The 15,206-nt window shown below is 46.2% G+C and overlaps 1 pseudogene; it reads left to right on the top strand.

Annotated features, from left to right (window-relative positions):
- The window catches only part of LOC120928132, a 42,367-nt pseudogene extending 27,771 nt beyond the window's left edge, over nucleotides 1–14,596 (top strand).
- The last annotated feature ends 610 nt before the right edge of the window (nucleotides 14,597–15,206 follow it).

Raw genomic sequence — 15,206 nt, 5'->3', positions numbered from 1 at the left:
ACGAATCACTTACGCAAATTACTGAAGACCACCTAGCTCTGAAGAAAGGGGTTCGCCCCCGAAACGCGTCAGCTTCAACATTGATCGTTGGTTCAAGAGACTGTCGTGTTCCACTGATGTTGCTGGATTGCTGCTGTCTTTGAAAGCCTGATTTTAATTTTCACATTGTGAGTACAATGATTGATTTTTACATTTGAATAAATTCATTTTAGCAGTATCACACTAGGTCGGTGTGCCCTCCGCTCTTCTCTTTTTTGCTACTGAAGCTGTGACATTTCTTTTATTGGTGTGGCGGGGCCACCCGTCACATGACCCTGCCCCCTCTGACACAAGGATGATCTTCTCATCGCTGGACCGGAGATGAGATCACCCATCGCTGGATTCCGACAACGTTGGAACGGGGAGCCGGGGCCGGGTGAATGTACCCCATTACTAATTCACATATGGGGGGCCAGGATCTGGGGGTCCCCTTTGTTAAAGGAGTCTTCCAGATTCTGATAAGCCCCCTGTCCGCAGACCCCCACAACCACCTGCCAGGGTTGTGGGGATGAGGCCCTTGTCCCTATCAACATGGGGACATCCTCCCCATGTTGAGGGCATGTGGCCTGGTACGGTTCAGGAGAGTGGGGCGCTCTCTGTCCCCCCTTCTTTTCTGCGGCTGGCCATGTTACGTGCTCGGATAAGGGGTCTGGTGTGGATTTTTGGGGGAACTCCACGCCATTTTTTTTATTTGGGGTGGAGTTCCCCTTAAAATCCACACCAGACCTGAAGGGTCTGGAATGGATTGTTGGGGGGAACCCCACATATTTTTTTTTAAAATTGACGGCGGGGTTCCCCTTAATATCCATACCAGACCTGAAGGGCCTAATAATTGAATTTGGGGGGACCCCCACACTTTTCTTTTCTTTTTTTATGAATGAATTCTCTCTGAATTGCCGGGAGACGACAATTCATTATAGCCGCGAGTCCAGTTTAGATGACTTTTTTTCTTTCAGAAATGACACCTTGTGCAGAGACAGTTGTAAGTACGGGAAACTTGCGCTATTTCACATGCTGACTTTACACCCCCCCCTAGGTACAACATTTAAAGGAATATTTCACTTTTATTGTTTCACTTTAAGCATTATTAAATTCACTGCTCCCGAATAAACGGCCATTTTTAAAACTTTTTTTTGCATTGATACATGTTTCCTGGGACAGGACCCAGGTCCCCAAACACTTTTTAGGACAATAACTTGCATATTAACCTTTAAAATTAGCACTTTAGATTTCTCCCATAGACTTTAAAAGGGTGTTTCTGCGGCTTTTTGAATTTGCCGGGAACACCCCAAATTGTTCGTTGAATAGCTTTTTTTTTTGGACAAAAACAAGGCACATCACTACCAAAACGTTTCCCCTTCTGTTAAGCATGAAGGAGGTATTATCTTGGCCTTTCCTATCTATGGGTATGGACAGTCTTGTGTCACAGAGAGAGTATTTTTTTAAACTGCATGAAGAACTTTTACTGGACCATATGATTTAGAGATCATTAAATAATTTCTGAACCCAAGAACAAAAATGTAATGCACCTTGCCAGTCCATAGATGTGATGGCTGCATTTGTTTTATTTATTTATTTTTCAGGCTAAGTACTGTATATTCTCGAGTATAAGCCGACCTGAGTATAAGCTGAGGCCCTAATTTTACCACAAAAAAACTGGGAAAATGTTTTGACTCGAGTATAAGCCTAGGGTGAGAATGCAGTAGCTACTGTAAGCAGAACAGAGTGTCAACAATGCCCATTTGAAGCTTTACTGTACCCATTTGCAAACTCACTGTGCCCATTGCAACCTCACTGTGCCTATTGCAACCTTACTGTGCCCATTCTCACTGTGCCCATTGCAGCCTTACTGTGCCCATTGCAGCCTTACTGTGCCCATTCTGACTGTGCCCATTCTGACTGTGCCCATTGTAGCCTTACTGTGCCCATTGCAGCCTTACTGTGCCCATTCTCACTGTGCCCATCACAGCCTTACTGTGCCCATTGCAGCCTTACTGTGCCCATTCTCACTGAGCCCATTGTAGCCTTACTGTGCCCATTCTCACTGTGCCCATCACAGCCTTACTGTGCCCATTGCAGCCTTACTGTGCCCATTCTCACTGAGCCCATTGTAGCCTTAATGTGCCCATTCTCACTGTGCCCATTACAGCCTTACTGTGCCCATTCTCACTGTGCCCACAGTAGCCTTACTGTACCCATTTTCACTGTGCCCATTGCAGCCTCAGTGTACCTGTATTCTTGACAGGCTGCGGGCATACATTTTTCAAAAGTCGTGGCTTCCTCCTGGTCCCGTTCTGAGATAGTCAGTGTACCTGACGGTTCGTGGGCGTCCATTTTTCAAAAGTCGCGGCTTCCTCCTGGTCCGTGATAGGAGTTTGACACTGTGTTCCGCTATTGCCTATTACGGAGGTCCTCTCATCCTCGGACTCAGTTTCCCAGCAGACACTACGTTCAGTGTTCCGCCAATCACGGACTTTCTTTCATCCTCGGACAAGAGTACGTCCATGATAGGCGGTGACATAGCATTCTTTACCTTCTCTCAGGAACCTCTTACGCAGTAGTTAGAAAAAGTTCTTTGGGTTAATAAAACTTGTTTATTTTTAAATATATATATTTATTTAAATATTTATATATTTATTAAAAATGGTTAATTTTATACGTTTATTTTATGTTGTCTTTTGGAATTAATAAACGCAGTGTCTGCTGGGAAAGTCAGAGGATAAGAGGACCTCCGTGATACATGGTAGCGGAACACAGTGTCAAGCGCCTCACAGACCAGGAGGAAGCTGAGACTTTTGAAAAATGGACGCCCGCGACCTGACACTGTCTCGAGTATAAGCCGAGGGGGCTATTTTCAGCCCTAAAAAAAGGTCTGAAAAACTCAGCTTATACTCGAGTATATACGGTACATTTTTTGAAAGTACTAATCCAGCCATAACATCTAACGGATGTTAAGCTGCAAAATATTACATTTTGGTTTTTGGGTTTAATACAAGTTTAAATGTAGAGGGCTGGATGAGAGGTGTTGATGCAAGTGATGAAACTGGTCTGTTTGGCAGAATGGAGGTAGGACTGTCTTTTGGAGGGCAGATTTATATTGAGTGGAGTCAGGTATATGCCATGACTGGTGCACTGCTAGAGTCCTAGCTCATAACCCCGTTAGTAGAAACCCCTTACATAACCTTATCATTAGATTAAAGACATGACACCTTCTGGATTAATTGGCCAACAAATGCCCCTTTATTAATTCCAAAAGACAACATAAAATAAACGTATAAAATTAACCATTTTTAATAAATATATAAATATTTAAATAAATATATATATTTAAACATAAACAAGTTTTATTAACCCAAATAGCTTTTTCTAACTACTGCGTAAGAGGTTCCTGAGAGAAGGTAAAGAATGCTATGTCATCGGCTGCCCACCATCACCAAAGTTTTCTGTCCTCTAGCCGGGATCCCACCAGCTCCGAGACAATGACTTGATCGTTCCTTCACTCTTCAGCCCGATTGACCAATAGCCTGCTTAACCAGATAGGGAAGGTGCCCATCCCAAGACAGGCCCCAAACCCTACCAACCATCTCTGATATATACCTCCAATTTATATATCTAACAACCACCAACCAACCCTCAGGAACCCCATACCCCTGCCACAGACGCTCACCAGTGACACCTTACGCATGGGCGGCCCGCCACAGCCTTAAGGCTCACTGCAAACCGTCCTGGAGCCCCAGGACCCACATGTCAATCCCCACCAAGGTCAAATTTACCCCATCTCCCCTAAGGAAAAGGCCAAAGTCCCGTTCAAGTTCGCAATGGCGAACAACCAACCCCCCATTGCAGACCACAAACTTAGCCACCGCCTTATTGACCTTCACCCGGGCCTTGTTGATCTTGTCAACCGACTGGGCCCCCCTCCATGCCAACCGCCCCACCATGTCCGACCATACCACAATGGTTTCCGGAAATGACGACCAAAGTCGCAGGAAATCCCACTTTATGTCCCTTATAAGGTCCCGGGATGCCCTAAGACAGAGGTCGTTACCCCCGACGTGCAATAACAGCACATCCGGTGGCCTGTCCAAGCGCGCATAACGTTGAACCTCCGGCATAACCCTAGACCAGAGCATGCCTGGGATCCCACGGATCTCCGATAACACTTGCCAATATGTAAAACGCCTGCGCCCAATTGGCAAACGTACGCAGGATAAGCCGATAACGCCGCCTCTCCTCCTCCTCCTTCTTGCTCTCCTCCAGCTTCACTTTATTCAAGTTGAAGCAACAAGAATATCTCCACAAACTCCCCTTTCCAAATACTCTCCTTCACATCCACCTTCAAGTGAGACCCAAGGGGTGCTTTGTAACAGATAGACAACTCACACCTGGCACCTGGTACAAATTTGTGGTTTTCAGTGTGTGCATGTGTATTCTGTGTGTATGTATACTGTATGTGTATGTGTGTATACTGTGTGGCCCCATAATCTATTGCCTGGGGGCCCCATAATCTCCTTTTTCCCGGGGGACCCATAATCTCCTATAGCCCGGGGGCCCCATGAGCTGTCAGTCCCCCCCTGATCCCACCCCCTCCTCACATATTCCCCGTGCAGTGCCTCCCTCACCCTCCAAAAGCGTGGGTTGCTGCTAGCACTGATATGTGTCCTCAAACTAAAAGAATTGAAAAATCACAGTGCAACTTCCCCCTATAATTTTATTAATTCATGTGTGAAAAAATAATTGTCAAAAATGGTGGAAACCCCAAGGGAAATGCAAGTATCCATAAAGTCTTATAAAGTCTCTTTGAGTTGGATATGTTAGATATTAGCACAACACATTTTGGATTTGGAGGTTTCCACCACCATTCATATAGCATTATGTGTATTACGATTGCACAATATATATGTTTGCATAAGATTAAAGTGATACTAAAGTCTCGTTTTTTTTCTTTAAAAATCCAAGCAGAGCCGCAGCTCCGAGTGTCCATTCAGACATCGAGCCGTGGTTTGGCCCTGCCCCCTCTCTCTCCTCATTGGCTAACTGACTTTGATTGACAGCAGTGGGAAACAATGGCACCACTCCTGTGTCTCAGCCAATCAGGAGAGAGAGTCCCAGATGGCTGAGGCATTCGTTCTCATCACTGAATCGAGATGGGTCTCAGGTAATTATTAGGGGGTCTGCCTTTACAACCACTAAAGTGTATTAATACTTGGATTACCTTTGGGGTTTGCATAATCACCCACAATTATTTTTTCACATATGTATTAATAGAATTATAGGAGGAGATTGAACTCTATTTAAAAAAAAATGTTTTTGATCTCTAAGGGAAGCACTGATATAATGGGATTCTGAGATAACGGGGGGGGGGGGTCTCTAAGGTAGGGGCACTGAATAAAGGGGGCTCTGATCTAATGGAGATCTCTAAGGGCATGGCACTGGAATAAGGTGACCCTTATCTTATGAGGGGTCTCTAAGGGGGGCACTGTTATAATGTGGACGCTGATCGAATGGGGGTCTCTATGGGTTTATACCCCCTATGAAAGACTGTATGTCTTTCTACAGCAAATAATTTGGAAAGTTGTGACGATTAGAAATGTTTTTTAATTACAGAATACTACAACAAAAAATTGCCATGCAGCACTAAAGTTTTTGGGTATGGCTTAAAAGGGAAGTATGGGAATCAGAGTTTTTACAGATTTATACTTACCTAGGTGGATGCAACATCAAACCGATGCTGCATCTGTCCCCTGCCAGCTCTAACACTGAGAACCGATTCAATACCGCAGATCGCTCTGTTCTCACAGCTCCCCAAGCAGAGATCTGGTGACTCTTAGTCACCTCAGTCTGCTCTGCCCCCCTTTCTCACTGGAACGCTGGGCTGTGGAGGGGGCGAGAGTGGCCGGCTCAGCCTCTCAGTGGCTCGCCCAATGCCGGTCCAGGGTTGTGGGTGGATCCCGACCCCAGTGTCGCAATCTTGCCCGAGCCTGGACTGGCTGAGTGATGTCAGCAGACAGAAGGCTTTAGGCAGCTAGCTAACTGCAATCAGGCCACATTAACGCAAAATGAACGGCACTCCTGTGATCCACAAGAGACATAAAGCCAAACTAGCTATATGTATGTTTAATATTTATATCATATCTTGATCTACTTTAGATGTAATACTTGCACATGCCTTGATGAAGAAAGCTTAGCATTCGAAACGCGTCGGCTTTCTGCTACAACTTACCTCCCAAATCTTGGTGATGGTACCGTATGCTGGACAGTATTTACATCATTTATGATTTGTATATTGTGTATCTATATGATATTTTGATATTTTTGTATTGTGTAACATTTATATTTTTTGTAATAAATCGATATATTTTTTTATATATTTTGAAGTTCTTTGTGTGTTGCCCATATAATCCTATACCTTGAGTTTTTTTTGAATGCTTGCAACTAGCTTTGGCTGTACCTCTCTTTTAAAGAAAAGGTAGCAATCCTATACAGAATGAAAGGGTGAAAGGGTCTCGCTACGTAGTAAAGGGCCATACGATGGGAGAAAAGGGCACTAGGATCAGTGAAAGGGATCATTGGAAAGGGCGCCATGCTCAGTGGGAAGGACCCTGGGACCAAAGGAAAGAGACCTGGGACAGTGTCGGGAGAGTCCTTCATGGTTTCTTGCACCGGGGTCATGAATGTTCTAATTACACCTCTGGTTTCATCTCTTTAGTTATTTCTCTTACCCCTTCTAGTGCTGGGTTGCATGTGATTACTAGAGGTACATAGCTATTTGTTTTCTTCTCTGTATTGTAGGAGATTTTCTCTTTGTGTTTTTTAGGCAATCTTTATGCTTACACTGAAAGTTTGGTTACTGTAACCTTTCTAATGGAATGATTTGGCTAGTACTCCTAGATGTTTATTTCTGTTTTCTGGTTCAGAGAATATGTTGTGGTATCTAGGCTAATGAAGGGCCATCTTCTGGAATGGTTCATGTGTTTCCACCAAGGTATACATGCTACATCATTTTAAACATCAGAAGCTTGGCTTACTTGCACTATTATATTTGTAGTTTTGTAATTCATATTGTTCTATATCAGTGGTTCTCAACCTGGGGGTCGGGACCCCCTCAGGGGTCGAATGACGATTTGCCAGGGGTAACTGAATCCTAGGCTGTTCCTGAAGCCTGCACTGCTCTCCCGGAATATTTGCGGCCACCCAGCTTGGCTGTTCCTGGAGTACAAGTCCGCCCACTCAGCCTCTTCGCAGCCACCCATTCATGTCACAGCATGGCTGGGGGACAGAGATTAGAGGTCATCTGACTTGTGAGGAATGTGAAGTGGGAGGGGCTGGAGGAGACCCCATCTCCTGATTTCAGCATAAGTGTCCCTGCTGTGAGATGTCACAGAGCTGGAGACACGGTGAACCTGGAGACACAGTGAGCAACACTACCCGTGATTAGAGTTGTCATTTAGGCCCCTTTCATACTGGGACGGGAGCTGCGGTGGAGGTATAGCGTCACTAAAAATAGCGGCGCTATACCGTTGGATTTTCCGCAGGATTTGGCCGCTAGCGGTGCCGTATTAGCAGCCGAAAAAGGGTTAATACTGCCCACAATGCGCCTCTGCAGAGGCGCATTGCAGGCGGTATTGCCGCGGTTTCCCATTGTTTTAAATGGGAAGGAGCGGTATACATACTGCTCCTCTCACCGCTCCAAAGATGCTGCAGACAGGAGATTTTTTTCAGGCGGTATAGCAGCGCTATTTTTAACTCTGTACTGCCTGAAAAACTCCTGAGTGTGAAAGGGGTCTAAAAGTCCCCACCACAGTTCACAGATCAGCAGATAAACTTGATCAAGAGCACCTAAGTTAGCTGATCAGAACTCCACCCAGGACTCCCACTGACCCCCCCCCCCTCCCCAACCAGCACTGCCGCTCATCCTATTTCCCTCACCCCTACTGTTGGGGGTCCCCACAACTTGGAACATTTTATCAAGGGGTCATGGCACTAGAAAGGTTGAGAACCACTGTTCTATTCTATATTATCTTAGGTCCCAAGGGGTCGATGCTCCAAGGAATGTCTTCCAGGGTTCAGAAAATCTGTAAGAGAAGGATATCACCCGTGTTGTTATAATTGTGCTCCGTGTTCCGAAGGAGAAATATCAAACCATTCTGGTAAGCTTTATGTTTCTTTAACCTCTTCCCCACCGGCGTATAGTCATATGACGTCCGCAGGAACCCTTTGTTCCCCCGGGCGGACATCATATGACGTCCCTAGATTCCCTGCAGTGTGGGGAGCACGCGTGCGACACCGGCGGTACTACCGCGGACTAGGGACTAGGCAGATTACGAAATCTGCCTAGTAACAGCCATATACAAGTTAAACACCTATTTCCACGAGTTTCCACAGAGTACATGGATTACATGCAGAGGTCCTGCATCCATCCATCCATTAGCCGCAGTCTGGTTTTGATAGAAGATCCCTGTTAGTGTATGATTTGCCTTCATTAAAAAAATGAATACTCACATTTGGAAGAACATCATAGGCACAGGTTCTTCCAAATGTGAGCGTTCATTTTTAAATAGTTTTAATAAATACTACCTTGTACGGTATCACACTATGTGAGTTTTTTTTCGTATTACGCATGTTATGTGGTTACCGTATCTCTGGCTCCAACAAGACTACATGTATTTACACTTCCTGGTGTTTACTGGAATTTGCGGTGCCGACTGATATGCAGATTCAGGACCAGCTGGATACATCTTGCTGACTGATTATATAAGCCTGTTTTGACTTGGGTGGTATAAACCTAACCAAGTCAACACCATCTGGTAAGCCTCCTCCTTACATCGGTGGTGGGGTCTCTATCCTTTCAAAGAGAGGGTCACATCCATGTGGGACTCTTCATTTCAACCTTGCAGTTTCTACACTTTTGGACTGTTATTTGTGTGTGGTCACAATAGAGGACTGCTTCGTTCTGATAAAAAAAAAAAAAAAAAAAATCACACTTAGTCACTTGGTGTCACTGAAATTAAGATTTCATATATATGTATGTTTACAACATTTGATATGTGTTGTTAAATGCCTTTTTCACAAAAATAAGCACTACACTTTTCCATATTCACCAGTTTTTGCTTTGTCACAGCTGTGTTGGCAGCTCATTTTTTGTGTTCACTTATTGCACAGAGCAGTATATCCAATATAACATTTTCTGCATACTTACAATTATACCCCAAAATACATTCTGCTACTCCTCCTGAGTATGGCGATACCACATGTGTAAGACGTTTACACAGCCTGACCACAAAGAGAGGCCCAACATGCAGGGAGCACCATCAGGTGTTTGAGGAACATAAATTACACATATAGGGCCAGATTCAGATACAATTGTGTATCTTTAGGCGGGCGTAGCGTATCTCCTATATGCTACGCCACCGTAACTTTGAGAGGCGAGTATGGTATTCAGAAAGATTATGCGCCTGAAGTTACGGCGGCGCAGCGTATAAGGGCCGGCATAAGCAGGCCCTTATACGAAGATGTGGGCGTGTTTTATGTAAATTAAGTGTGACCCCATGTAAATGACGTTTCTAACGAACGCCGCATGCGCCGTCTGTGAACGTATCCCAGTTCGCATGCTCCTAATTACGCCGCAAATAGTCAATGCTTTCGACGTGAACGTAACTTACGCAAAGCCCTATTCGCGAACGACTTACGCAAACAACATAAACGATGCAAAATTCGGCGCTGGCCCTACGTCCATACTTAACATTGTCTACGCCTCATATAGCAGGGGTAACTTTACGCCGGAAAAAGCCTTGCGTAAACGATGTAAAAAAATGCGCCAGGCGGACGTACGTTTCTGAATCTGCGTATCTACCTAATTTACATATTATACGCGTAAATCTCCGGAAGCGCCACCTAGTGGCCAGCGTAAATATGCAACTAAGATACGATGGCGTAAGAGACTTACGTCAGTCGTATCTTAGCCAAATTTCAGCGTATCTTGCTTTCTGAATACAGAAAGAAGATACGCCGGCGCATCCTAGAATTTATGCGGTGTATCAATAGATACGCCGACGTAAAGGCTTTCTGAATCCGGGCCATAATTTCCTGACAAACTATCACACTTTTGAAGGCCCTGGAGAACCAGCACAACAGAAATGCCCACAAAATGACCACATTTTGGAAAGCAAAAACCCCAATGTTTATTCTATGAGGCATTATGAGTCTTTTGAACATGTCATTTTTTTTTCGACAAGTTTTTGGAAAGAAAATGAAAACGCATTTTATATGCATTTTTTATGGCACGGACAGGTGCTGATGAGCATCCACTGATAGGGTGGCACTCTTGAGCACTTACTGATGGGCACTTTACTGGCACTGTAGGACACATATGTGGCACTGAGGTAGCACAGATGTGGCACTGTAAAGCACAGATGTGCACTGATAGGGCATTACTGGGCACTGATGGGCTCAGATGTGGCACAGATGCAGGGGTGTATTTAGGTTTTGTGCTGCCTTAGGCCTGGTGAAACTTGCGCACCCCCTACTTTATATATGATGCACCCCTTCCTTTTTAAGACCCGTCCTGTCATTTTCATTGGATGAGGACAAAGGGACGCAGTGGGATGATGACAGAGGGACAGTGTGGGATGAGGACAGGGTGGGATGAGGACAGGGGGACCGGATGGGATGAGCACAGGGGGACAGGGTGGGATGAGGACAGGGGGACAGGGTGGGATGAGGACAGGGGGACAGGGTGGGATGTGGACAGGGGGACAGGGTGGGATGAGCACAGGGGGACAGGATGGGATGTGCACAGGGGGACAGGGTGGGATGAGGACAGGGGGACAGGGTGGGATGAACACAGGGGGACAGGGTGGGATGAGCACAGAGGGACAGGGTGGGATGAGGACATGGGGACAGGGTGGGATGAGGACAAGGGGACAGGATGGGATGATCACAGGGGGACAGGGTGGGATGAGGACAGGGGGACAGGGTGGATTGAGGACAGGGGGACAGGGTGGATTGAGGACAGGGGGACAGGGTGAGATGAGGACAGGGGGACAGGATGGGATGAGCACAAGGGGACAGGATGGGAAGAGCACAGGGGGACAGGGTGGGATGAGGACAGGGGGACAGGGTGGGATGAGGACAGGGGGACCGGGTGGGATGAGGACAGGGTGGGATGAGGACAGGGGGACAGGGTGGGATGAGCACAGAGGGACAGGGTGGGGTGAGCACAGGGAGACAGGGTGGGATGAGGACAGGGTGGGATGAGCCAGAGAGGGACAGGGTGAGATGAGCACAGGGGCGCAGAGCATCTTTTAATTTGGGGGGAGAGGGTGGTATGGGGATATGTACTGAAGAATGATTTGAGAGGGAAGAAGATATGTGCTAGTGGGGGGTGAATCAGACCCCCCCACTAGCACATATCTTCTTCCCTCTCCAATCACCCCCCAGTACATATCCCCATACCACCCTCTCCTCTCCCATCACTTAATTTGTTCACCTCGTATCTGCCTGCCCCCTCCTTCCCTCCTGGTTACTGTGTCCTCTCTCTCTCACTGACCACATACCAGCAGCACGGCTCTCTCAGTTGTGTCTCTCCTCGGCTCCTCCTCCTGGCTGTGTACACAGGTACACAGGGACATTGAGCCAAGAGGGGGGGAGGAGCCGAAGAGTGACTGTGTATTGCAATGTCAGTGGAGAGAGAGGAAAGGCTGCACTGTAAAGCCGAATGATGCTGCGGGACCCCGGGCGGCAGATGTTCCGGGTGACCGCGCCACTTTGCGAGAGGGCGGCGAAAAAGCGCCCCCCCCCCCCGCGAACCACCCTTCTCCCGCACGTAGAGCCGCATAGCTGAAACCTGGAGTTCAGTGCAACTGCACGTTTCGGCACTGAACTCCAGGATACAGCTGTGCGGCTCTCCGTGCGGGAGGAGGGGGGTTCGCGGGGGGTGGGCGCTTTTTTGCTGCCCCCCGCAAAGTGCCGCCCTATGCCTGGGCCTTGTCGGCCTAGGTCATAATACATCTCTGCACAGATGTGCACAGATGTGGCACTGTTGGGTACTGATGTGCACTGATGAGGCACTGTAGAGCACTGCTGTGGCACAAATGTGTACTGATGGGGCACAGCTGGGGAACAGATGGAGCAATTCTGGGGCACAGATGGGGCACTTCTGGGACACTGATGGGCACTGCGAATAAGAAAAAAAACTCACACAGCCTCACGCTGCAGCTTCTCCCTCCGCTGCTCACACGATCGGTTTCTTAACCATCATTGGATGGAGCGATCACATGGTAAAGGGCCAGCTGGGATTGCCCTTTAACCTGATCTGTGACTCACCGTTTCCCAAAAATCCCGCCCAGTATGGAAACTCCCATGTGTGCACCCCAGGGGAGCACACAGGAGCACGATTATGGGAGGAAGTCATAGTACGCCCTCCCAGAGTTATCTGACCGCGCTGTAGCCATCATTTGGCTATGGCCCGGTTGTTAAGTGGTTACATTTAAAAATCTGTAAAAGCCTTTACAGGTTACCACTTCAGATTTACAAACGAGGTCTAGTGCTAGAATTACTGCCCATGATCTTACATTCATGGTGATACCTCACATGTGTGGGATGATCGCTATGCGTGCTGGACTGATTCACACATTCCCCAAGTGCGCTATTTTGTATTTTTTTTTACACTGTTGGTATGTATTTTTACTTTTTTACTTTCATTGCTGTTACAAGGAATGTAAACATCCTTTGTCACAGCAATAGGCATGTGAAAGCTACTCTTTATAGAGAGATCCGGGATCTAAAAAGATGGAAGGTGACAGAAGGGAGGAATTCCCCTCCATCTGCTTGTATTAGGAATCAAGCAGCTAGTTAGCTGCTCTGATTGCTATTACAAGAGAGCCAATCAATGAAACGGTACTAGAAAACAGTGCCGGCTGCAGGCATCATCCCAGTATAACCACTGAAAGTCCATATGTTACTGGTCATTAAAGCAGAGTTTCATAAATTGTTGTGTTTATCAAAAGTCAGCAGCTACAAATGGTGGGAAGCTGCTGACTTTTAATAAACACACACTCACCTGTCCCATGATCCAGCAATGCGGCAGCCCAAACCCTTGGTTCTCTCCCTCGCCTCTCCCCACCCTGGCATCACAAGTGTGGGCATCGGGCTGTGACAGCTTGCAGCTGTAACAGCCGGGTGTGCACTGTGCACCTCCTCAATGTCCATGCAATCTTCTGGGACCTGTGACATGTCCCAGAAGATTGTAGGGAGAGAGGGGGAGAGGATAATGTCACCTAGGCGGCCCAAGCAGAAGTGGGAGCAGGTACCTGTCAAAACTAGGTACCCACTCCTCCCCCCCCCCTAAAACAAGTTACATGCCAAATGTGGCATGTAAGTGGGTGAGGAGTCCTTAAAGCGGAACATCCACTTTTGGGTGGAACTCCGCTTTAAGTTAATATATTGTTCCAACATTTTTCTTTTTATTATTTTGTTTGGCTTTTAATTCAAATAATTATTGCATCTTAACTCCAAAAAAACTGTAATGTAAATTTAGGAAATTATTGAAAAAAGTAGTTATTTCTGCCAAATAGATGCATTATTGGTGTATCATGCTTACAGTTATTTTCACTTATGTACTTTTATTCTACAGACAGTGAAAACTGCGAGAAGTGTCCAGAAAATGAATGGCCTAACAGAACTAAAGTTCATTGAATATTTATCATACGAAGAGGATATTTTAGCTTTATTTTTTTCTGTAGCTTCAGTCATATTTGCTACAACATCTCTCCTTATACTTGGACTATTTGTTTGGTTTCGGAGCACTCCCATAGTCAGAGCCAATAACCGGAACCTCAGCTTCATTCTGCTCCTCTCCCTCATACTGAGCTTCCTTTCTGTATTCCTGTTCCTTGGCCGTCCTGTGGATATTACCTGTATGCTGCAACAAGTCACTTTTGGAATTCCCTTCACCATCTCAGCATCTTCTATCTTCTATCCTCGCCAAAACCATCATGGTCTTCATTGCTTTCAAAGCCACCAGACCTGGAAGCTCTTGTAGAAAATGGGTGGGAGTCAAACTTCCCAATACAGTCATGTTATTCTGCTCATCCATTCAGGTTATGAATTGCATTCTCTGGTTGTCCATCTCTCCACCATTTCAGGAGTATGACATGGACTCCTATCCTGGGAAGATCATCATTCAGTGTAATGAAGGGTCAGTTATCGGGTTCTACTTTATGTTGGGTTATATGGGGTTTCTGGCAGCTGTGAGTTTTGTTCTGGCTTTCATGGTGAGGACATTACCAGACAGTTTTAATGAGGCCAAGTACATCACCTTCAGCATGCTGGTGTTCTGCAGTGTCTGGATTGCCATGATCCCGGCCTATCTGAGCACCAGAGGGAAATACATGGTGGCTGTGGAGATATTCGCCATACTGACCTCCAGTGCTGGAATATTATTGTGTATGTTTTCTCCAAAACTCTACATTTTACTTTTCAAACCTGAACTGAACACAAGAGGGACAATGCTGGGGAAGAGAATGATGTAAATTTAACACAATGACCCAATATATAATGCTGTAGATCAGATTAAACATGTTTGGTTTATATTGCTACAATAATCATCATTATTAAAATTAATTGGTTTTATCATAATTTTTATGATTTTTTTTTGTAAATTAACCACTTTCTGTCCACCCAACATACTTTAGCCACTTAAGAAACCGGCTAACGCCGATATACGTTGGCAGAATGGCACGGCTGGGCACAAGCACGTACCTTAACAACCTCTTTAAGTGCCCAGCCATGGGTCGCGGGCGGGCGCACGCCCGTGACCCGGTCCGAAGCTCCGTGACCGCGGCCACGGGACCCGCGGACCTGATCGGTCACAGGAACTGAAGAACGGGGAGAGGTGAATGTAAACACACCTTCCCCGTTCTTCACAGTGGCAATGTCAGTGATCGTCTGTTCCCTGATATAGGGAAAGACGATCAATGACGTCACAAGTCTAGCCCCGCCCCCCTACAGTTAGAAACACACATGAGGTCACACTTAACCCCTACAGCGCCCCCTAGTGATTAACTCCTAAACTGCAATTGTCATTTTCACAATAATCAGTGCATTTTTATAGCACTTTTTGCTGTGAAAATGACAATGGTCCCAAAAAATGTGTCAAAATTGTCCGA

Source organism: Rana temporaria, chromosome 1 (assembly GCF_905171775.1).
Source record: "Rana temporaria chromosome 1, aRanTem1.1, whole genome shotgun sequence".
Lineage (NCBI taxonomy): Eukaryota > Metazoa > Chordata > Amphibia > Anura > Ranidae > Rana > Rana temporaria.
The sequence above is the reverse complement of the archived record's forward strand: the minus strand, read 5'-3'. Positions and strand labels throughout refer to the sequence as shown.